Below are 25,783 nucleotides of genomic sequence, written 5' to 3' on the forward strand. Positions count from 1 at the left end.
GAGCAAAACTTTATCTTACAAATGTATCTAAACACACCATCCTGATTACATAGCCTGTCTTAAATACTATAAGAAACAATCATTTTTACAAGAAACTTTAACCAAATAAATTATTCCTTAGTTTTATAACTCTCAGATAGCTATCATATTGCACATTTATACCAAAGTAGATTCAATTGATGGATCTGAAAATTGACTAGTCTGTTTTGATCTTCTGATGATAGGATAACCACTTAACAAAGTAAGACCTTTATTTTTTACCAACCCAATATCTTCCAAAGAACCTACAAAGGGACCAGCTGGCAGAAAGAGGCAAGAGTGTTTGAAGATTAATTCTTCTGAATCAATTTAGAACGCTAACTTGGAAGTGTAGCAAAATCAGACCGTGTGAGCGAACATTAAATGAAATATGGTATTAAGTTATCTCTGAGACACATGTGGGCCCTGAAACTATTGAAACCAAGCCTAAATGTGTTTGGAGTTGAGCATGAAACGTTCAGTTGGTAAATCTAATACTACAAAAAAATTTTTTTTTTAATTTGATAAAAATGACAGTGCTACATTTTCCAAAGGCATCTTTTTGCCCGCCTCGTTTTAAAATACAGCAACGCACAGTACTGTTGCCTGAGGAATCAGAGATTACGTTATGACTTTGAGAACCAATTAATGCCTTTCTTTGAACCGTCAGATATATTTGAAAGCAATCTGTTAGAGCATGGTGACAGAATCATCGTCTCATTCTCTGTAAGCGCCAGTTAGTTGCACTGTTTCATGGCAGTGGGCTGCTCTCAAACCCCAAACAACCATGCTGCAAATATATTCTATCAGTCCGAAGAAAAGGAAAGAATCAATGAATTATGCCATTTTAGAACTTCATTGGGACTCAGAAATCTCTTCAAGATATTACAATATTTATCCAAAGGTTTATCCAAAGATTTACCCACATTGATGAGTTGAGCAGTCAGGACCAGAACCCAAAAGTCCCGACTCAGTTCATTCTGCCTCAGGTATGTGGATAAAGATCTTGGGAACGTGCTAACACACACAGAAAACTCTCCCAGAGCATATTCTGCTCAGGAGTCAGTTGACCACACACCCTAGTCATGCACCCTTCCTAGGTCTTTGGAATCTACCCTGACAACAAATTCTGAGTTGTGATTGAAAGTCAGTCTGAAAGACACTGGATTTTACTTGTGAATTCATTTTCAAGGGGAATAAATGCCTTCAGCTCTCTGCCTATTTTTAAGAGAATTATCACAGAGCTTTTATCCAGGTAGAGTTTATCAAAGCCAGCAATGCCACAGTAAATTAATAAATAGCAAAGGTGATGAATAAAACCCAAGTGAACACAATTTTATATAACAATGTTCTAGTAAATGTCGTTTCTTATAACAAACATTCCAGTCTAAAGGTTATATGTCAACAGTTTGGAGAACTATTTAAAAATCTTTGTTACAAGAAAGCTCTTTCGTCTGATTATAAAAGAAGTTTAGCGAGAAATATAACTTTATAGTGATGGGATACAAATAAATATTGACCACATTTAAACTTTTTAGTGACAAGTGTGCAAAAATCACTAATATTGTTATCTGACAATATATTATGGCTAGCTGTGTGCTTGTTCTCCCAACAAGCCCACAGTCTCATTTGTCTGAGGTTCTTCATTTACAGCCATTAACTAAGGATCTTCTTTTCTGCTCTAATATATTTTCTAGACACGGCTGGGGTAAAGTATACAAGGCTTATAATTTTATATTTCCACATCTCTTTTTTTTTTTTTTTTGGTACGCGGGTCTCTCACCGCTGTGGCCTCTCCCATTGCAGAGTACAGGCTCTGGACGCGCAGGCCCAGCGGCCATGGCCCACGGGGCCAGCCGCTCCGCGGCACGCGGAATCCTCCCGGACCGGGGCACGAACCCGTGTCCCCTGCATCGGCAGGCGGACTCCCAACCACTGCGCCACCAGGGAAGCCCTCCACATCTCTTTTTGTCCATTTTCACTTTTCCAGATCATCATCAGCCCATGACATGGACATGGGAAGGAGGCTGTAGGAACAAACTCCCTCGAGCATCTCCCCACTCTGGAGCATAACCTGCTCCAGAAGGGAAAATCTATTCTCCCATCGCAGTCAGGTTAATCCTCAAAAGCCACATCACAGCCCCACTCACCCCTTTGGTCTTTACACTTGTCCAAATTCTGCCCTTCTCTCCAGAATGAGTCAGTGAAGTCTGTCTTTACTCCTCAGTGATAACTCCCTCCACTGACTTTTCCCATCATTTATTGTCTGTATGGCTTGCATAGCTTTTGTATGGCACTTTGGGTTGTTATTTGTCATCACTCATATTCATATTCCCAGAATCTTATTTTATACTTTGACACTTGCACAGCGCCTTGCTCATAGTGGGCAATTAATAAATTACTTGCTGACTTCGGCAGTCGGTTGGTAAAAACATGAGCTTTGGGGTCAGGTGGATTGTTATAAACCCTAGCTCTACCCTTCTGAGTCGCAGTTCTCCTCTATAAAATGGAAGTAATAATACCTACCCTGACAGTTTCTATAAAAAAAAAAGAGAGAGAGAAATATTAAAGTGACTACAACAATAGCTGACTTATAGTTAGTGTTCAATAGCCGTAGCTCTTATAATTAACAAAAAGGGGAGTAACATTATTAATCACCATATTGTTACAAACATTATCAATTACTCATTAATAACAATAAACCAGAGCTTGAATCTCTCTAACTCTATTTCCACTATCTAATATTTAAGTTCTTGTCAAAACAAAACGTTGAACTTTTCAAGCCTGATCAGCCAATATCTGTATTTATGTACTGTATGAAACCTATAAAACAAGAATTTTTAATATTTTTATTTACCATGCTACATTTGTTTGATTCTTCCATTTATCATGGGCTTACTTTATTTTTCTGCAGCAAAGTGACATGTGACTATAGCTTAACAATTGTTCTACCTTTGATATGCCAAGTTGTAGTAGGGGCATTTTTAATTGTGGTCTTAACACCTACATGACATTTCAGTAAGGCAAGAGAAGGTCATCGATTTTTCAAGATGGAATTTTATTTTGCCTTCAAAAGTTGGCAGATCAAGTGATCTATTGCCAGTGACCTTTATAAATGAAAAATAAGAATTAGACAACTTCTGGAATCTTTTGATCCAGAAAAATGGCAGATAGACCTTATGACAACTGAGGCATTCAAAAAGCAATTGGTCTATCAGCAAAGCTCCCAAGCACATGTTTCCTATAGGGACAAAATACATTTTAAAGACACTTCCACTTATCAGGTTTCCAAACATCTCAAATCAGTTGCTGTGACTGTGGAAATCTTAGTAAACCCACCGGCTCACATGCAGGATCTCACCATAGCCCTAACCACTCTCCTTGACTGCCTTCCAGCCATTCATGGCATGAACATCTCTCCACTCAGGATGTCCTCCCTGACCTCACTGTCCTCTCTTAACACTCATCCCAAGTGAGCCCATCATTCAGCACTCCTCTCCCCCAGTCTAATAGCTCTGCATTTGGTTATAGAGCACCAGACTATACATTGAACTTCAGAGTGTCCCAAGATTTCCCAACCAAGTACCATCTGGGTAGTAGATAAATAAATAGTAGGTAGGAAGGTAGATGGATAGATAGATAGATAGACAGATAGATTCCCAGGACGTTTTCTTCAAGATTCTGGTTTAGAAGTCCTGGGGATAGCCTTGGGACTCTTGCATTTAACCAGACCTCAGGTAATATTTATGATCACATGCCTGATTTAAGGGCATCATCTTAGTTTGCAAATCCCAAACTCCCAGACTGTGGGTTATAGCCCACAAGGTGGTTTTCAAAAGTTTGAACCGAACGTCTTTAAGTAGGACACACACTCACCGGTTCCCTCAGAGCTCACCCCTTGCTAGTATTATTCCTTGGGGCTTCACCTTTTGTTAAGTCACATATCTGTCATCTGAAGGCATCTGAGTTTGTGAATTCTGCTTTAGTTATTATCTATAGTGATGTTTCCTGTTTTGCATAAAATTTTTCTTTAAGAATACATAGAATAGAAAAAATAGAATCTTCTCTTTTTGCAGTACATTCAGAATTCAAGGAGGTTTTTTGCTTTGTTTTGCTCTATTTGGGGTTTTGTTCTATTGTTGTTGTTGTTGTTTAAAGATTAACCCTCCCTAAACAGACTATGCGAGACTTTGGGGAACGTTGAAGGCAGGCTGACAGACACAGGACTCTGATTTCACCTTGACCCGGGGCTAGAGCAAGCTGATCTTCAGCTCTACAATGTGAAGTCCCACTGGCTTGAACTATACAGGCATTGTTCTCCGAAAGAAAAGAAGATGACACAGCAGCTATGCCGAAGTGTTAGCATCGCTGAGACATTTCACCTCTGCACTCATTTGGAGTATTTACTCTGGGAAAAAGTGCTCTCCACTTTCTCTACCTTAGTGGAGCTTCTGGATAATCCCCTTGCCCTGCACAGGCCTCAGACGATTGGCCCCAGGGTTACACACAGCCATTTCTCTGACAAGAGAGTTACAGGATCATGCTCACTTTTTTTTTTCTCCCCTTAACAATGCTATTTTATAGAGCTCAGAAAAGAATAAGCAAAAAAAGAGGAAGAAGCTCCAGGAGGAATATATTGAGGTTGGAATATATGTTCCACTCCAGCATGAGAGATTTTAGTTAATCAGAGAAAAGTTGCCAGCTGAAAGTAAATGGCTTCACAATTTCTCCTCTCCCAGAACTCTCCAAGAGAAAGGCAAAGTGCCCTAGGTTTCGGTTGTTTCAGACTTTTCTCTACCCCAAAGTAGCAGCAGAATGGAGAAACTGTGTCCTGAGTAGTCCTGAGTACTTCCAACAAACATGCCCTGAGTCTTGACTCCATGGCAAGGACTGTTCTAAGCACTGGAATCCAAAGATAAATAAGTCACTGCTTTCAAAGTCAAAAGGGGATATAAAAATCAGTCAATCGATTCATCAGCCAGTGCTATACACTGGAGATAAATTCAAGGTGTTTTGGGCCACAGAAGATAAATTCTACTTCTACCTGAGGGTAAGAACAGAAAAGTCATCAGCAAAGACTGCAATATTTCAACTAGCATTTGAGAATTCACCATAGCTCCTCTCCTCAGCTCAGTGCAGTGCAAATGGGCAGGGAAAAAAACCCAGAGAAACAAAAACAGCTCCCAGCTTCTCCATGGGGAGGGAATTCAGGTAACATTCCAACTTTTCCAAGGGTTGCAGAAAAGACTGGCTTCTTTCTCTTCTGTCTCAGAGCACTTTCGAGACCCAACATACTCTAGACTCCTGGGGGCTACTAAGAATATGGATGGTAGTTTATACCAAGACACATCATAACCAAATTGTCAAAAGTCAAAGAACAAGAGAGAATTTTGAAATCACCAAGAGAAAAGCTCCTACACAAAGGAATCCTCATAAGATTATCTGTGGAGTTTTCAAAAGAAACTTTTCAGGCTATAAATTTTGAAGATTTCACAGAGGGAGGGAGCTGCTGGGTCAGCTGTGGTCACAGATCCAGGCCATTTTGTGAGTATATTTGCCAGGACCAGATGAGCCCCTGAACCAGGCCACCTCTACACAGCTCTAGGCCTTCAGGTTAAAGGTGTCCATATTAACTTACACTGATCTAGGTCATATAGTAGCTCAGTTGTAGAAAGCAGACCCAGGACCCCCGCAGGATGGTTAGAGGCAAAGATATATGTTCAGAAGGTTTTAAATAAGAATTCCAGGATGTGGATGATGTGGAAATGGAACCATGTGAATAGCAGTGGTTTCTGCATCTGTCACTAAGTTTCTTGGGAGTATATGCTAGGACTTAAGGGCCCAATTAAATAACAGCCTTTTGTCAAATTTGGAACCAACTGAGAAAAAAGAACCAAGAGACAGACAGATGGAAATTAAAATGTCAGTTTTACTTCTAGTAAAGCTGATTGCAGACCATGGCTTTAAATCAGTGGTCTTCACGGCTATCCTGATATTACCTTCAGAAACATTCTTACCTATCCCATCACAGGTTGAACTGGAAACCGCAGGCCACCCTTTCTATGCCAAACTGGCCCAGTAATCTTTCCACATCCCCAGGACAAGCCCAAATATAACCTCTATGCAGGCCAGTAGTTTTGAGGGCACTCAGGAGGTCTGAAGGGAGCAATTTCCATTTCTTCCCCTGGACTCACCAATCAGATAAGTCACTGGCCCTGCTGCAGAAAGCAGCAGCTGAGGGTGCTGTCATGGAAGCTCCTTGTGGCAATGGAGTGTCAGTGACCACTCCTCTGTTGACTGCTGTGGGGGAAGGTGGATGGGAGGGCATGTTTCCTACAATATGCAACAGGGAGTCGTGCCAGGCCTTCATGGCCAGGCTTTGGCTCTCTCGACCTAATCAGATGGATCCCATTTTACCAAGAATAAGCACAGGCAAATGGCTGGCCAACTGAGAAAGCTTCTTAAGACGGAGAGGGACCTATGGTTATATCAATGCATTAGTCTGTATCGTAAATGGGTATTTGGCTTAGAGAACACCAGAAGTGGAGCCAAAGGGAAGTGGGATTTGTGATATAAAAGGTCTTCTAGGGCTTCCCTGGTGGCACAGTGGTTGAGAGTCCGCCTGCCGATGCCGGGGACACGGCTTCGTGCCCCGGTCAGGGAAGATCCCACATGCCGTGGAGCGGCTGGGCCTGTGAGCCATGGCCGCTGAGCCTGCGCGTCCGGAGCCTGTGCTCCGCAACGGGAGAGGCCACAACAGTGAGAGGCCCACGTACCGCAAAAAAAAATAATAATAATAAGGTCTTCTAGACAACTACAGGCCACTGGAACAGCTGATACTTCATCAGTAGGTCCACAGAGGGAACATCTGAGAAGAGAATGGAGGAACCACAAAAAGCACTAAACGTCCTCTGTGTCCCCTGCCATCCCCACCTCAGCATAGCACCAACCAGGCATGAACTGCTAGGCTTTTTCACAGGGGGCTGAACTGCCCTCCGACCCCTCCTCACTACATTGTCATTATGGGACGGTGTGTTTGTGTGAATGCCTGCTGAGGGTGGCAGTATTGCTGTGTGCTGGAAAGAAGCCTGTCCCCTCTGTGGGAGCCGGCTTTGTGCGAGGAGTTAGCCACAAATCAAGACAGAGCAAGAAAATTAACAGGGGAACAGTGGAACAAAGTCCTTATCAGAAATCAAACATTAAAAGTTTGAACAATTTCTTGTTTCTACAAGAAATGTTTCTACACTTCTACTCACCGATCACCCATCAGCTCCCAGGAGGACTTAAACTGCAGCAAAAAATGAATTGGATGCAGGAGATTGCCCTCCGTGGATAATGCCGGTCATGGCCTGCCACTACTCTGTTTACTGTTGAGGCCGGTGGGCTGCCAGAAGTGTCATATGTAGGGAATTCATCCAGCCCAGGTCCTGGGCCAGAGTGAAAGAAGACCCAGCTCACAAAGTTGTGGCTTGCCTTTTCCAATATCACTTGACCGCCAATAACTAACTTACTTTCCTCTTCAAGGAAGTTCTCATCTTTCCCCAGTAGAGGATCCTGTGTTGCACATATGGTCCACTTTTCTGCTTCCTCAGCATCAGTGAATCCTGAGCATGCTCCCAGCTGGGACTGGGCTTCCCATCAGCCGGGGCCAGGGCTTATGTCCACGAGGGTTTAATCCTCAGTCTTTGGGGAGGATTTCCAGCATACAGGAAGAATGGAGCGGCCACCAGCTATTTCAGCTTGCCCAAGACTAATACGGTTGGTCAAACATCTCTTTCAGAGAATCATCAGTTTTTATTTTGCAACTGCTAATTTTAGGATCAGGAATAGTCTCTGCCACTCTTATTACAGGAATTTCCATGGGTTCTCATGGCCTAGAACACAAACAGAAAAGAATCTTCTGTAGGGTTTCCAACTTTTTGTTTTGTTAAATAAGAACATATTTTTAAAATAGTTGCCATTCTCCTATCACTATATTTTGTGAAACAAACGACATTTAATCAAAATCACAGAATAATGGATACTTCTTTACACTGACTAAATTTAGCCTTATGGGAAAAAAATTCAATATTTTCTATAGTTGCTAAATTTTACTGAGAGTCAATGAAAACTTTGTTATAGTGTTTTGGTTTCTTTTTAGTGAACCACTGCTCAACATTAGGCTGCAGGCACACAGATAATACAGGATACAAATGATTATTTAAACATAGGAGAGGGCTTCCCTGGTGGCGCAGTGGTTGAGAGTCCGCCTGCCGATGCAGGGGACGCGGGTTTGTGCCCCGGTCCGGGAAGATCCCACATGCCGCGGAGCGGCTGGGCCCGTGAGCCATGGCCGCTGAGCCTGCACGTCCGGAGCCTGTGCTCCACAACGAGAGAGGCCACAACAGTGAGAGGCCCGCGTACCGCCAAAAAAATAAACATAGGAGAGGGACTTCCCTGGTGGTCCAGTGGTTAAGACTCTGTGCTTCCAATGCAAGGGGTGTGGGTTCAATCCCTGGTCGGGGAACTAAGATCCCATATTCCATGCGGTGTGGCCAAAAAAGTATTAAAATAAATAAATAAAATAAAATAAACATAGGAGGAAGCCTGACTAGTACTGTACATTTTCACTCAGACAAGCTATTTACAAAACCTAGATTCATATCAAAATACTTACGAAGCAATTTCTTGTCCATTAGTGGCTTTCTCAGAAAACAAAATTGTGATTTTTATAAAAAAGAAAAATGGTATATGTACAAGAGTACAAATTCAAATAAAAGTTAAAAGCCAATTTTAATGCTGGGCATCAAGATAAACAGCATGCATAAAATCTAAAAGGCACAGTTGGCAAAAAATTGTTTTTCATTATAAAGGCAATGTTTTTCCAGTGGGTAGAACCAGGTTTTGGCTAGCAACATTTTCAGTAAATTAGAATATAGAAGCTTAAAACAAATAGAGGAAAAATGCCAGCATGGTCTTTTTCAGAAAGCATGTTTTAAGAGCCTGTACAACTTGAAGTTTATTTATCTCATTGAATATATTCTCCTCTGACCTCCCAATTACGCCACTCTCCCTGACAACAAACACCCAACTATCATCTCCTAAAAGAAATTAATCTGTGGTGAAGGATGAATCACAGTTGTATCATTAAGACCATGGCCTCGTTCCCTGGATATTAGCACTGCAAAACAATAAAAGAGTGACTGATTCAAAAACATTCACTGGGAGGCCCTTTTATTTAAGTTTTGAAAGATGGACAGTTTTACTTTTAAACTCAGAAGCAAATTATTAGAATCAATGGTGTAGCATATATACATTCAGTCAATAAATATTGTTAATAGGCATTGTGAGGCACTCAAAAATGAATAAGACACAGTCTCAACCCTCTAAGAACTCAAATATAGTAGTTAAATGCTACACATTCCTCCTCGGAGGCCATTAAAGTAGGCCCAGTGCTGAGCTACCCCGCAAGCAGATAGGCCTGTACTGAGGACAGTGACGAAGAAAAACCACCAATAAAATGAAGTTTTTAAATGTCATCTTTCATTTGATCTAGAGTTTTACTCTCAAAAAATTTAGAAAGAAGTTATCTTACTATTCAGTCCCTGAATAAATAATACTTTCACCCAGAAAGGGAGAGCACAAAAAAGAAGTATCAGAGAAAATACTGCATGGGAATCCTTTGTACTTAAGAGGGGGAAAAAAAGCCACCGCAAAGGAAACCAACTGTGAGAGAGGATTAAAGAGTAAAGGACAGGTCAAGTGGTGTGTGGACTCAGGCCAGTACCCATCCTGGCCCAGTCATTGAAAAAGACATGATAAGAACAGTCATAAGAAGGAGAGTGAAGATAAACATGGCTCCTTTGAGCCTGGGTGCATGGATCTATGTCTTTCCAAGTCATACCTACTCTAGTCTCTCTTAGGTGGCACTAAGCAAAGACTTAGTGGCTGAGTGCACCCTCACCGACCATCAGCCACCAGTCACCACCCACCCACCAGGCACACCAGTCAACAACCCTTCATCTTGCCGTCCTACCCTCCAATAGCGACCCAGACTCTGCTGTTGGATGGAAGGGCTTATTCCCCAGCTGCTGAGAGTCCTGACAGCTGAAAGACGTCAGCTGACAGCCCTCTGTGGAATCTTCTGTGCAATCATCATTACCAAAAGATTGCTAGAACAGTGAGAGAATGCTTCAATGTTCTATGTGACGGTTCTGTCTATGAATTGATTTTTCAGTCTAAGTGCATGGGATTTGGTAAATAGAAGTTGATGCCCCAAAGCTGCATTAAACATATATTTTCCAGTTGTTTGCTAAGCCATACAGCAGGAATCTGGGATTTCATTGCTGCAAGTTGTTCAACTAGAAATGTAAAATGATTCATTAACGGAATATTTGATGTCAATCTATGTCTTCATAAAAGAAGGATTTCTATTTCTAATCCAGAAAATTTCTACACCTGCCAAAGACCAAATACCCCTAAAAACTCTCCCTGGTTTCTCAAAATAAATACTGACCTAATGATAACACATGTGAAAATTTTGGTTTCTATGATGTGATATGGATATGTCACTGACTGACATCAGACAAAAAGTAATGAAAAGTTTTTAAAGTCTTCATTTATTTACCCTTAAACAATTCATGCACGAGTTAACCTGAAATTCTTACCACTTATTAAGTACCCACTCCAAGCCAGGGAGCATCTAGGCATCTTATATTATGCATGCATTCATTCAAGAATATCAATAGTTATTACTTGTTAATTCTCATGAAAACACTTTCAGGTGAATAATTTTCCATTATTCATTTACTTGTGCTCTCAGTAAATATTTACTGATTGCCTACTGTATGTAAAACTCTGTGCTAGGGACTGGGATACACAAGATGAACAAAAACACACACAACCCCTATATACGTGGAGCCTATGGCTTAGTGAAAGAGACCAACACTATTAAATATCACACAGTTAACTGTATAGTGATAAATGGTATGAAAGAAAAGAATATCTTGCTGAGAGATGAAGAAAATCGGAGTCTGAGAGATTAAGCGATGTCTGGCATCCTGCCCCCTTTAGTGCGTGACCTGCTTCATAGCATTATGGTTGTCGCTGAGCTTCCCAAGCTGCCCGCTCTCACCACCAGCAGCCCGCTGTCCCCTCTGTGGGAGGACACCCACCCAGAGCTGCTCTGCACACACTGGGACCCAAGCCACCAGCTCATCAGCCTTGCTTCTGGAACATGATTAAGTTGGAGAGAGTGTCATCTAACTCTCAGGGCATGAAATCTGGCACTAGGACAATAATCTAAATAACATTGGCTTGGAGCTTATTTTGAAACAACCCTGCCACACTGAGAATCACAGAAGCACATTACATTAACCCTTTCAAAGCAGTCGTCACTTTATGGCTTACATTATAGCAGTCTGTATCCATGTCAACCTATTCATCTTTATAGCCCCACCGAGAGAAACAGTAAGCTAAATAAGTCTCTGTTTGGTAGAAAGGAAAAGAGAGAGCAAGAGGGAGAGAGGGAGAGAGAAAAAGGAGGAAGGGGGAGGGAGGGAGGGAAGAAGGAAGGAAGGAAGGAAGGAAGGGAGGGAGGAAGGAAGGGAGGAAGGAGGGAAGGAAGGAGGGAAGGAAGGAGGGAGGGAGGGAATGAAAGAAATCAACCTATGCTAATATTCCCACAATTATGGACCAAAAAAAAAACAAAAAATGTAGTATAACAACAGGGAGGATAATTTTCAGAAAAAAAATCAGCAAAATCAAATAATATCAATATTTCTACTCTGACACAAAGTTATAAACCTAATTAAAATATAATTAATGTGCAATAGGTGGTATGAGTCCTAACTATATACACACAGATATATTCCTCTATTGGACATCAACATCTTTGCAACTGGTATGTCTGAAAAATGTAATAATCAGGTTGATTTTGTACGTGTTCCAGCATTTCTCAAAAATAAAACCTTTTCAGATTTGCCAGGTAAATTACACATCTTATTTAATCCGAATTATTAGGCTGGATACTATCTTTTATGTGGCAAGTTTCCTAGTTTAATTGTGACACTAAACAGATACGTTATCAGGGCTGAATTATTCATTGTGCAAAGCACGTGTGCTGTACTGGGCACCTGTTACAAAGCATCCTGCCACTTCCCAGACCTGGCAAATGGGGGATCAGGCAAACGATGACACTGAGAGCACGGTAATGTACCCTGCATATCATTAGAATATCATAATATAGGAATGTTACACTTGTTACATAAAAATACTAAATTACGATGAATTCCACAAAAAAATAGGAAAAAAGATCAGCACTTCCTCTGAGTAGCCCAAGTTCCTGATTTTGTTTGCGGGAACACTTCTCAATGTATAAACTTGGGAATGATAACTACAAGCTTCCTTCGGGTAACCTCAAAGACAAAAAATGAAGACTCTAAATAACTAGCAAGAGGTTCTATCGCTTTCTGATTTTATAAAATTTCTTGGTAGTTGCCCTGCGAGGAATAGTAGAGGAATCATCATTGAACTATTTTGACTCACATCCATGTGAAACTACAGGTTATAAATTGGTGTCAGGCTATGACAACTTTGCCATCTGTTCTAATCACTCATGGAAGAATAAAAAAGACAATTAGAAGATTGTTACCTTAATGAATAGATCCATAGGAAAGAAAAAAGGAATCTTGCCTTAGGAAATTTTCTTCTAGCAAATTATGATTTGAAACGTGAGACCAACCTTGTAACTCTTTATAATTTTCTTACATTTGTTCAAGCCTTTATTTGTAAGTCAGGTTTTGATTTAGTAGGCAGCGGAAAAAATAGGCTTTGGTATATAAAAGTCAAAAACAACAACTATGACAAAAAGTTCCCATGACATAATACAAGCCCTTCTTAAGCTGCTCCAACCATTGATCTGATCAAGGCTACAACACAGCAACCCAACCCAGAAGAAGGCCCCTTGGCTGCTGGTGCATGGAAGCTAACTCCAACTCTGTGAGGGGGAAGGGACCCTCTCAAGAAGACACCTCTGGGTGGAAATCTTTCTTTCCCCAAGGAAGTCTTTCCTTCTTTAGCTTCTCCCTGAAGAACACAGTGTTAAGAAGGACTCTGAAGCCTCATATCAGCTTGGAGAGACTGTCATAATTAATTGTCACTGTCTTCCTTGGTCATGAAATGCCAAGAATGTGTCAAATATGAGTTCTGCTCATTATGTCATTTCTGATCTTCTTCCAGAGTAGCTCTTCTCTCCTTTGATGACTTAACCCTCTGAGGTAATACATTCTTGTCTTAGATAAGAATCATTTGTGAAGGAAGTTTATCATTCCCTTGGTCCCTACTCTTAAAGTTTACTTTAGCAATCATAGAGAAAAAAAAAAAAAAAAAAGCCCTTCCCATTAATTGCGCTAAGCTTTAAAAGCGGGATAAAACCTAGCAATATCTCTTAGGAAAAATGTCATAAAATCTGAGAAACTCCATCAATTGTTTGAAGTAAAGAAAAAAGGGAAATATGCATGATACGCACATACTTATCTCAATTAATCTTCATAATAATTCTTCAAAGAAGTTATTATCCTCATTTTACAGTTGAAGAAACAGAGGCTCAGAGATATTGAATAAATTCTTTAATGTCTCAGGGCTAAAGTATCAGCCTAGGTCCCTTTGTCCCCAAATTACAGATGCTTGAGTGAGTCACACACAAGATTTGGGGGATATCTTTGGCAACACTACAGCCTATGGAAGCCGGCTTACTAGTGCCAGTGTCATGGTACAAGTTTTAGAAGTACTCCTTTCACCAGTCCAGATGAACTAAATGCTTTCTCCTTAGGTCTTTCCACATTTTTCTTTTCACTCTTTACCTAGCTAAGTCCTACTAGCCCTTTATGACTCAGATTAAATTAGCCTCTCCTCCAGAAAGTCATTCCCCAGTTTCCAAAACTGCACCTGTAAAACCGAGTAGTTACCTCTGTCACCATTTTGATAATTGTCTTTTCTATATTCTTCATTATACTATAAACTCCTCGAGGGCAGGTCCATGTCTTCTTTACCTTTGCATCTTCAGTATCTAACACGACGCCTAGCCCATTAAAGGCACTCAATATTCATTGAAGGTAATTAAGAAAGGAGGCGAAGTGTTTTAATTTCAGTATCTGACTGTGCGAAACTGGTTCGACTTTTGACAACCTAAATAATAAAGTGGCTAATAACTTGGGAAGACTGAACTGAGGCTGCTGTTTAGTCAATAATGTAACGAGTGTCCCGAGTCTCTTTTCAGTGTTTAGGGCCTTGGGGGTTCCTGTAGTTACTTGAAAACCGAAGGCCAAGTATTGGTCAAGCTCACAGAACCTTATGAGTTTTAGCTCGTACCACGAGCCCCACAGCACAGTGGGAGCTAGGGATGAACATCGTCTGCCTAAGTCTAAAATGATCCTTTATGAGTTTAGGAAAGAGGAAAGACTTCTTTTTCTAGTTCTGCATTTCAGTTTCCTCTTGTTCAACTCTCTACCAACACAATTCCCAAACCACTTTCGTATTCCAAGGGGCTGGGAGAAAGAGATGCAGTCACTGTAATGGGACTGCAGATTCACTCATGACCACCTCTCTATCTGGCAAAAACACAGAGCACGTCGTTTTCTAATTGAAAGGGTCACCCCCCTTCAAGCCTCCATGTACTGTTCCTCCATGTGCGGAATGGTCTAACCTCATTTAATATATCATCCAATCTAATAAACGAAGCAATCCTTTATTAGGTATCATCTTTTGGGTAAAACATTCAGTCTATCTTAATCCTGCCTTTTCTCTTATGTACACACACCACTCTCCTGTCCAAGTTGACCTCTGGGTTCACAGTAGCCATTGAATGAGTGGGTGAATGAATGACCTCATGCAGGCAGAGTGAAGGGACCGCCACTTCCTCACGGTGACCTCCAAGCGCTTGCAGGTCCCACTGTGGAATGGCTGGTCTGGCACACGGAACAGACGTAGCTGACCTGGTCTACCTGTGGGCATTCTGCTGATCTCCGTGCTGACATCTGCAGCGGTAGATTTGTGGACCTTCCTCCTTGACTTAGCCAGGGTCTGCTAGAAGATTACTGCTGACGCCGTGTGTTAACCATCTTTCTAGCCTCTGCAGACTTGATGCTTCAACATCTGCCCTGTATGTATATGCTGAAACACCTCGTTCTACTCAGCACAATAATAGGCTTGAGTCTCCCTTGTCACTAGTCCCCTCCTAGGGAGGGGGGAGTCCTCCTTCTGGGGTTGTAGAGTGGAGGCTTTTCAAATACAAACAAGCCAACCGGGAGTCCACACCTGCAACCTTTATTAGGTTCCTCAATTAGGCTCTCACACTCCAGGCCCACTGTATACCTGCCCTAATCACCCCAGGGCCAGGTATCACACAACTAGGGACATCCCCCTAGGATGCAGAACTGCTGAAATTATTCAAACTAGCCAATCCTAAGCTTGTATACCCTGTCTCGCCTGTTCCTTCCCATAGAAACCAAAAAAAAAAAAAAAGGACTCTTGCCCATAGTTCCTCTCCACTCCCCTCCCCCTCCCTTCGCCTCCCTACCACCCCACCTTCACTGCGCTACCCCCGGCCCGCCTCCTGACCAGCCTCATTGCTTCCCCATGTTGCTGCCCCCGCCATGGCATGCCCCGTCCTCTCAGGAACCGTGGGCAACAAATTAGTTTTTCAACGGCTATGGTCTCCTGATCTGCTGACCGTACTGTGTCTCAAATTTTCTATTAACCCACGACATTTTTAAACTCTCAGCTTCCTTTCTCTTGGCTTTCGATGGCTATGCCCCATTCTAAGTCTCTGGTGCATCCTCTGTGTGGTGCCCCAGGCTTGGGTACTCCACCCTCACCTTCTACTGTGAGGTCACCATGGCCCTGAACAGGCGTAGGGTTGTCTAAGGCAGGCATTCTGATTCTCCACTCGACGTCTATGCCACAGGGGGATTGAGGGAGACTCAAAAGTCAAAACGGACTCGCTGTCTGGCCACACTGTCCTATCGGGCTGCCACACATCGGTAGGGGGCACTCTTCGTGGGGTCCCAAACGAGAAGGTGAGCATATTATCCCTAACTTTGGTATTTCCTCAAATTTTGAAAAACATCATCTGTGCTCTGGTTGAAAGCCTGGGGCAGGGAGCCGTCTTCCTTGTCTTGTCTTCTTTCTACATCTCTTTCTGCTTCTCACTATTCCTGGGTCCAGGAGGGTTGGCCTTTCCCACTTTCTCCTCCTGTTTACCCCTACAGAACTGTTCTAAATCTCTACTTTCAGGTCCCTCAAGCTTGGTTCTTGATATGTTAAAGAGGGAGACCAAAATAAAGAAGATTAAATAATTCTTCTCCCTGCTCTCTCACTCCTCCCCTTCCTCCTTCCCCCCTCCCCCCTCTTTCCCCAGCCCCCCTCTTTCTCCCTATCTCTCTCATTCAACCAAGATCTTACTTTCTTGTGTATTATACTATCCTCTCCTACCACAGAAGGGTAAGCTTCATGGCTTAGACTAAAAATGGAAGAGAACAAGAAGAAGATATTTTAAGTAAGAAATTTCATCATTTTACACTTGCAACAATGTTATTCCTTTTATATCAGCTTGTGATTACAATCTTCAATCTCATCTCATAGGTGTGTGTCTTAAGACCTCCAAGCAGTGATCGTCATTCCCCAGAAATAAAACCCCTCTCCCTTATCTCGTATAAAAGATCGAGGAGACAAATGCCTCAAATTACAAAGAATATATATATCAACTAAGTGAAGGTGAAAAACATTTTATAAAACAGGGCTGTAGGTCATTAGTAAGTGGTTCTATTCCTTAGATAAAGAATGCTAGATGCGTGACTGTAACATTACATAAACCCAGAGCAAATCCAACGCGCCTCAATTTTTAGATAGAATCTAGAAATCTCACCTAATTCTGACTTATACTATCCTCAGATATAACATTAATATTTTCCCCCCACTTTACAGCTGAGCGATTGTAATAGTTTTGGGAGAGACTCTCAAAAGCTTGTATGTGAAAGTCATTATTTAAAACACATCTCTTAATTTTCTGACAATCTAAGACACTCTCAGCCCTCCCAAATATATTCAAATCTGTGCTGAGAGCTTTTTCACACATTACAGTCCAGCTATCACTTTCACATTTTTTTTTCTGCTGATAGTTGCCTAGAAAATAGATTAGCCAGACACTAGGCGTGAAAACGTACGAAATGTGAGAAAAGTGAGATTTAATATTAAAGTCAAGCAGTGAAATTTTTTTCTCCTCCATTCTATGAGTGTGTGTGTGTGTGTGTGTGTGTGTGTGTGTGTGTGAGTGTCCGTGCCAGCAAGCCTCTCTGCATACATGGAGTCCCTATGTGCTATGTGTGGGTTCTTATTCTTACTTGAGATTTGAGGAAAAATAACAGGTTTTCCAGTTTTTTAAAAAAGGGCCTACAATAAAAAGTTAGTTTGGATATGCATAGCAAGAAAGGCTGCAGTGAAATGCCACAAGATGTTAACAAAGTACAGACTATGTTTCTATGGCCTCTACTTTCCAAATTTTCCACCATGTTATACTAAAACATTTTTTAAACACTGTTCTGAGAAATTCCAGAATAAGAGCTCTCACTGAAGTTTTCAAATGCTGATTTGGGTTATTTATGAGGACAGTACAGGTAGAGCACACAAGTTGAGGGCTGCCAGCTTTCTAGGATGAGTTTCTAAATGCAAGATGTGGAATTTTATTCATGCCCAATTAAAGCATGGAAGTGGGCAAAGTACAATGCAGCTGTCATGGGGATGCTTGAGAACAGAGGCCCCAGTTTTACAGATCTTAGAATATCTCAAAGCCGTGTTGTTCAAATTTCAGATAATGACTCACTGGGGGTCATGAAATCAAGTCAGAGGGTCAAGACTTGCATTTTTTTAAATGAAGAAAATAGAAAATAGTTATGAAATATTAGAACATAGCCCTTCCAATAAAGGCACTGTTTGTGTAAAATATATGTAATATGTGTATTTGTGTATGTATATTAAATATTTGTACACATATATGTATATATATTTATAAATATGTAAATATAAATATATATATTTCACAGATTGTGAAGTAAAATATGTTCCTTACCTTTCCAAAAAGTTTAGAAAATGATATTCTAAAATATCCATCACGGGGCTTAATACACAGTAAGGGTAGCCGAGTGGACACACACACACACACACACACACACACACACACACACACGTGCTCAATTAACTGCAGCTACTTCTATCCCCTCACATTTTCCTCTGGGGGAGATGGTGTTTTACTTAACAAAGCACTTCACTGCACCATTTGCCTCCAAAAAGATGAGCTTCTGGAAATTTGGAAACAAAGAGAATGAAATTGCTCTGCATAATGAAAAGCATTTTGAAGTTCCCGGTCACCACCCAGAAATGGAAGCAGGGCTTCCAAACAGCAGAGAGATGGGGGAAGAACAGTAATGGTGGCAAGTAAGGGGTCAATGGAGAAAGGGTACCAAGGGAAAAGGAATGAGCAGAGGACAGTGTATTTAGCGTTCAGTTTCAAAATTAACTCCTTTGTGGCCGTATGCTCTGACACTGTTCTTTGATACAACTGCCCTCTGTGACTTCAAACCCACTAGTGAACTCAACTCCAGACACAGCCCTCAGTAAGTGATATTTTCAGATTTAAAGAACTGACCCAGGAATGGGCATGAGACATCATTTTCCCAAAGTGCGAGAAGGGGCTGATTCTTGGGTTTCATAGTTATGCAAATATTTGTTGAGTAGAAGAGAAAACAGGGCAAAAAGTAACTGTCCTAAAATTCTGGGTCTGGCATTCTAGCTAGAAATGGTCAAGGTCTACGACTTCACCAGCAGTAAAACCCATAAAAACTATGAGGTTGCCTTTGCTGCCCTCTGACTGCTACTTAGTGGGAGACTTTTCAAGATAACTTACTGTGCAGGTTCAAAACAGAAAACCTAATCTAATACCACACAGACTTCTCCTAGACAACTGTCTCCTTTTCTGCACAGCCTTCTGACCCATCCTGAACACGACACATCACCCTGGACACCCACTAAGATGCTGGGTGCTCCATGAGGCAAATTCTCCATCCAGGATATGGCTCCGAGAGTGGCCTCTCCTTTCAATGAAGAATGACAATGAAAGCATGACACTTTTTGTTTTGCATTTAGAGTTAGATATGCCCTGGTGTATAATGAGAAATAACAGAATCATAAATCATAACCTATTTTTAAATTTTTTAATTAATTTTTATTGGAGTATGGTTGCTTTACAGTGTTGTGTTAGCCTCCACTGCACAACCAAATGAAGCAGCCATACGTGTACGGATATCCCCTCCCTTTCAGACTTGCCTCCCATTTAGGTCACCACAGTGCATTAGGTAGAGTTCCCCGTGCTATACAGTATGTTCCCATCAGCTGTCTATTTTATACATAGTATCAGTAATATATAAGTGTCAATCTCAGTCTCCCAATTCCTCCCACCCCAGCCCTTTCCCCCTTGGTATCCATACGTTTGTTCTCTACGTCTGTGTCTCTATTTCTGCTCTGCAAATAAGAACATCTATACCATTTTTCTAGATCCACATATGTGCGTTATTGTACGATATTTGCTTTTCTCTTTCTGACTTACTTCACTCTGTATGACACTCTCTAGGTCCATCCACGTCTCTACAAATGACCCAATTTCATTCCTTTTTATGGCTGAGTAATATTCCATTGTATATGTGTACCACATCTTCTTTATCCATTCCTCTTTAGTCAACACAAAAAAAACATGAGTAACAAACCCCAAATTATTCAGAAACTTCATTTTCACCAGCTGCCAGCTCTTTCTCCAACCTCTACTTCAACCCTACAAGCTCTACCAGTTACAAGCAGCAAAACAGAAATCAATAGGTTTCACCTCCTTTTATTTCCAACTTCATCCTGTGAAGAAAACTGGGGAAAGCTGCAAAATAGTTAAAAAGCAAACAGTGAAAATTGGGAAGAAAAAGAGTCAAGGACATGGATCATCAAACTGAGATCAGTCCTAGAGTAACCAGGAATTTAAAGTGACGCTCACAGGCGGAAAAGCAGGCTAAAATAAAGTTAGAGTGGAGTACATCCAAGTATGCATGTCTTTAAAAAGTAAAAGCACTCCCGTGTGCAATGACTGTGCTAAATGAGGCAATAAATAAACAAGATGGAATTTCCATCCCTGAGGTGCACACAGAGTAGCTGATGGCATGAGACATAAACGTGAAAAAATAATAAACAATATTTTAAAAATAATTACCAAGGGTTTTTTCTTTAAACTATAAAGTTGAGAAAGCAGGATCTAATTTGATCAGTGAAACATTTTTCCAATTTCCAATAAACAAGTTTTCCAACTTTTTGAGAGGCCTCCTAGCATGCTCCTAGACACCAGCTATCACCATATATGGGGACACAGTCAAGATGACACTCTACTGTCACCCCACAAGAATCCTTTCACTTCATTCTAAACCTCCCATCCCTTACCTGGTACACACTAGTTTAATCCATTTTGGCATTCCACCTCAACAACGGTACAAAGGAGAGAAGAAGAAAGAGTAAGCCAAAAGGGAGGAGAAAAATTCAACATAAGGAGCTGAGAATTAAATCTGAGCTATTCTGAGAATGACAGGGGAATAGACGCTGGATGAGGGGTGGATAGTAGAAGACAGAACCAGAGGAGACAGTTAAAACTGGACTCCAGGGGGCTCCAGATGCGAGTAGAGCTCTGGGCAGCCAGAAGCAATAGCTGTGTTGCCCTGCTGTTCCCGCGGCCTCAGTTCACTTTACAAAACCTGCATTCCCTGAAGGTGGCAGGGGGGAGGGGCTCGGGAGGGGCTTTGTGCTGTGGGGAAAGGCCCTGGGCCTTAGAGACAGAAACGGCCTTGAATCTCTCCTCTGCCACCCACTGAATGAAGCCACAGCTAGCTCCGCATTTGCTTAAAGTTCAAGACTAATCCCCGGGGTTGCACCACTTCTCCCTTTCATTGTTCCTCCCCATTCCTCTCACCTAATTTTTCCCTCTCTCTGTTATCAAATCATCTGGTTTGCGATCCTCTCTCTGACTTGCTTTATTAAGGACACTTCTGTGGTGCCTTTTACGTCACCTCCCCAGAGAAGGCTGAAAATTGGAAGCAGGATCATAGGATGTGAGCAAAGGAATGAATCGTAATGATCATCTGGTCCAACAACCTTAGTCTAAAGGCAAGAAATCGAGGCTCTTAGAGCAGAAACAACTGACAAAATTCTCCCAAGGACACAGCTCACCACTCTCAGGCCAGAGTTTTTCCCACTGTAACACACTCATGCCCAAGTTCCAGTGAAGCCTGTTACAGAATTAGATACCAAAACCTGAGCCACGACAGAAGAAAATAAACTCCAAATCCAAAAGACAGGTGGGTCATTTCTCCAAAAGACAGCTGGGTCATTTCTAAAGGCAGATGTCAATTATGAAAACATGAAGTGTTGACTGTGACATCGTAGGGTGCTCAGGATTTGCGTCAACACTTGAGGAGCGGGCAGCCTCGGAAACATTCCTTCCTCACGTAAAGTGGGCTCAGAGCGCCATCTGCTGGATGCCTGGACTTCAAGGCACCTGCCACGACTCAGAAAAGGATATGCTTTAATTAAGCAGCTTATTTCTTGCTGGTTGCTCCCAAACACACACAGAAAAAACCTAGTTCCACATTTATTCCTCTTTTTAAATTTACAGTGCTTTCTCTTTCCCCCTTAATATATGATGGTGATCTTTCCTTATTAATAAGATGAATTGAGCTGATTTCTTTTTTAATCTAAACTTTAAAAATCGTATTATGAAAGTGTCCAAGTATACACAAAATAGAATGGCACAATAAAACCCCATTTCCTTTTCTCCCATATTTAAAAATTGTCAAAATTTTGCCATACTTGCTTCTCTATCTCTCCTTTTTTCTTTACTGAAGTAATTAAGGTAAATCCCAAGTCTTACATATGCCTTCAAATTTCAGGATGAATCTCTTTTAAAATGTTAGATTTTTTTCATTAACACAGTATCATGATCACAGCTAATAAAATTATTAATAATTCGTTGTTATTATCTAATGCCCCGTCCACAATCAGATTTCCCTGATAGTCTAAAAGCAATTTGTACCATTGGTTTGGTCAAATCAGAATCACAAGGATTCAATCTAACTATATTTAAAGTCCATGAGTTCATATGCATCTAAAGGAAAAAGAGAGTTTGCCACCAGAAAGAAGGATGGATGGAGGGAGGAAGGGAGGAAGTGAGGTGTTGGGACTCAGGGCAGGCCACCCAAAATATGACTCAATGGCAAAATGATAATTTTGATTTAAAGTTACTTAAGAAACAGCCAATGCAAGAGGGGCACTCTGAGCCTCCTGTCTCCCTGAAAAAGGGAAATCAATATCCCATGCGGAAGGTGCCCTCCCTGCCTCTGGAAGTAGCACACCCTTATCACCCGGAGACAGGGAATTCAGGGCTGAGAAGCCTGTATAAACAAACCTCCTTACATCTTTAATTGACTGCCCCAAGCCCAAACTCTGTTTAGATTCTTCACTAATTGAGCACCAAAAGCCTATGTTTCTTTGTCTCGGCAATTCCTCACAGATTTATTGGTTTTCTATCTAAACAAAATATAAAAGCTGCCTGTTTTGGCCACTCCTTAGGTACTATTTCTATGGGACCTCGTGCCTACAAATTACAATTTGTTTCTTTTTCTCCTGTTAATCTGTCTTGTGTCAATTTCATTACTAGTCTGGCCATAAGAACTCAAGGGGGCTAGAGGGGTAAATTTCTCCCTCCAGCAGAGGGAGGGAAACAGCCCTTTCCCATGGGATAACAGAAATGCAACTAGGTCACAAACTCCTTACTCTGAAAAATAACGTTTAGAACAGACGAGATTGTTTAACCTAACCTGTAAGGCCGCACATACTCAGGCCCCAGTGCCTCTCCAGCTTCAGTCCATACCAAGGTCACCCTGCCTTCATTTCTCCATTTCTTCCATGAATGGGTCCCACAATGGTATTGCCATCCTCCAACGACAGAAACTTTGCACAGAGGCTAGAAACCCTTTTAGCCCTTCTCTTTGCCTAGTTAACCCTTAAGCTTCCTTGAAAGCACAACAGAAAGTTGCTTCCTTAAAGAAGACTTCCTTGACGTCCTCTTCACAACTTTACTTGAGTAAAATTTGAGTGGTTAATTATCTGTCTCCTACACTAAACTGTAAGTTCCAGGGATTAAAGTTGGTTTCGCTGACATCACATCCCCTGTACATAACACCGTCACCTGGCACCAAGTAGACAACTGATAAATAAATGTTGAGTAAGTAAGTTAAAGAGTTAACGGAGGACAGCTGATGTCCAGGTTGAAACTGAAGGACCACAGGATTTAAAATAGCACAGAGAAAGTTTGGGCACTCCTTCACTGTTGCCCTGACTTCTTTCTTGGCTGAATTTCTCACTTTGAGCAGAATTTAAAGAGGTAGGTTTCTTCCATCCAAACTTACAGAAGCCATCTGGAGAAAAACGTTAAAAGTTTTACTGTCACGGGACCCGACCAAGACATGATGACCAATAGCTGCTAATTCTGGGAGGAAGGGGAGATGAATCTTTGCTGATGGTTGCAGCATTTCCCTGTTGAGCCTGTAACAAGTCAGAACCTGTCAAATCATCTGATTATGCTCAGTTTGCATTTTGTAAAGTGAAACACTACCAGCCGCTTCTTCAGGTTTTTATCTCCAGTCTCATTGGGATCATAACTTGGGCCACAGACCACATCAGTGATGAATTTTGTGTCGCACATCCTGGAATGGTAGTTCATGGGAAAACAACATGTGAGTAAGGCTCAAAAAAACTATACAAAGTATTTCATCTGTCAGGCAGCCTGTGGCTCTTCCCAAGTACAGGGAAGTGGATGCTGTCTCCCTGTGAAGAAGGATCCTACAAGCACCGAGACATCCTGCCCTGTCCTACCTATAACTTCTGATATAGAGCCACCTCCCTGCAATCACATTTTCTCCCCAAGACCAATAAAAAGAATTACCCATCCAATCGACACAACTGAGAAGGAATGAATTGTCGTTTTAAGACGCTAAATTTAGGAGTTGCTGGTTATGTAACAATAGGTGACTGAAATTTTTTCAGTTTTTTAAGTCTTATTATATTTGTTATAACCTCCAGAGCAATGTGAATGGTGATAGCAAACAATCACCCATAGCTATCAAATTTTGAAATTTGCATCCACTCCTGGGTATGTAACTGGAACAAATGAAAACTCTAATTCAAAAGGATACATGCACCCCAATGTTCATAGCAGCATTATTTACAATAGCCAAGATATGAAAGCAACCTAAGTGCCCATCAACAGATAATTGGCTTAAGAAGATGTGTGATTCATATATATATGAATATATATATTATATAGATATGTATGTATACACATATATCTATATAATGTAAATACATATGAATATTACTCAGCCATAAAATGGAATATTACTCAGCCATAAAATGGAATATTACTCAGCCATAAAATGGAATATTACTCAGCCATAAAAAATAATGAAATACTGCTATTTGCAACAACATGGATGGATCTAGAGAATATAATGTTTAGTGAAATAAGTCAAAGACAAATACTATATGATATCACTTATATGTGAAATCTAAAAAATAATTCAAGTGAATCCATATACAAAACAGAAACAGACTCACAGTCATAGAAAACAAACTTATGGTTACCAAAGGGGAGAGGAAGGGTGGGGAGGGACTAATTAAGAATATGGGATTAACAGATATACACTACTATACATAAAATAGATAAATAACAAGGATATACTGTAGAGCATGGGGGATTATACTTGATATCTTGTAATAACTTATAATGGAATACAATCTGCAAAAAAAGAAAAGAATCACTATGCTACACACCTGAAACTAACACAATATTGTAAATCAACTATACTTCAATTTTTTTTTTGTTTTTTGGATCAGCCCACTCTTCAAAAATGTTGAAACACATATTGAATTCTATGCTCCAGTATACCATCCATTCTCTTTTCAGATCATCTGCAAACTTAAGTATCATGATGATACTGTCAACAAAGTACTTTTAAAATGTTAAATTACCAAGAGGTAATATGAGGGCAAATTGGAAGTTTCACTCTCATATTTTTATAATCATTTTGACATTATATTTTTTTTATTGGAGTAAAATTGCTTTACAATGGTGTGTTAGTTTCTGCTGTACAATAAAGTGAATCAGTTATATGTATACCTACACCCCCTCTCTTGGACCTCCCTCCCACCCCCCATCTCACCCCTCTAGGTCATCACAGAGCACCGAGCTGAGCTCCCGGTGCTGTACAGCAGGTTCCCACTAGCTATCTTTTTTACACATGGTAGTGTATTTATGTCAAACCTAATCTCCCAATTCATCCCATGCTCCCCTTCCCCCACTGTGTCCACATGTCCATTCTCTACATCTGTGTCTCTAGTCTTGCCCTACAAATAGGTTCATCTGTACCATTTTTCTAGATTTCACATATATGCATTAATATACAATACTTGTTTTTCTCTTTCTGGCTTACTTCACTCTGTATGACAGACTCTAGGTCCATCCACATCTGTACAAATGACCCAATTTCGTTCCTTTTTATGGCTGAGTAATATTCCATTGTATATATGTGCCACATCTTCTTTATCCATTCATCTATCGTTGGATATTTAGGTTGTTTCCATGTCCTGGCTG

The 25,783-nt window shown here is 41.0% G+C and overlaps 1 long non-coding RNA gene across 2 annotated transcripts in view; it reads right to left on the reverse strand.

Moving 5' to 3' along the window:
• Positions 1-25,783, reverse strand: part of LOC132530807 (uncharacterized) — a 98,441-nt gene that overhangs the window by 51,052 nt on the left and 21,606 nt on the right. Inside the window, exon 2 of one of the 2 annotated variants that reach the window (XR_009543896.1) lies at positions 7,275-7,892. This is a non-coding gene — a long non-coding RNA (uncharacterized LOC132530807). The remainder of the gene's footprint in view (positions 1-7,274; positions 7,893-25,783) is intronic. The other variant, XR_009543897.1, reaches the window with a different exon arrangement.

Source organism: Lagenorhynchus albirostris, chromosome 12 (genome assembly GCF_949774975.1).
Source record: "Lagenorhynchus albirostris chromosome 12, mLagAlb1.1, whole genome shotgun sequence".
In the NCBI taxonomy this organism is placed as follows: domain Eukaryota; kingdom Metazoa; phylum Chordata; class Mammalia; order Artiodactyla; family Delphinidae; genus Lagenorhynchus; species Lagenorhynchus albirostris.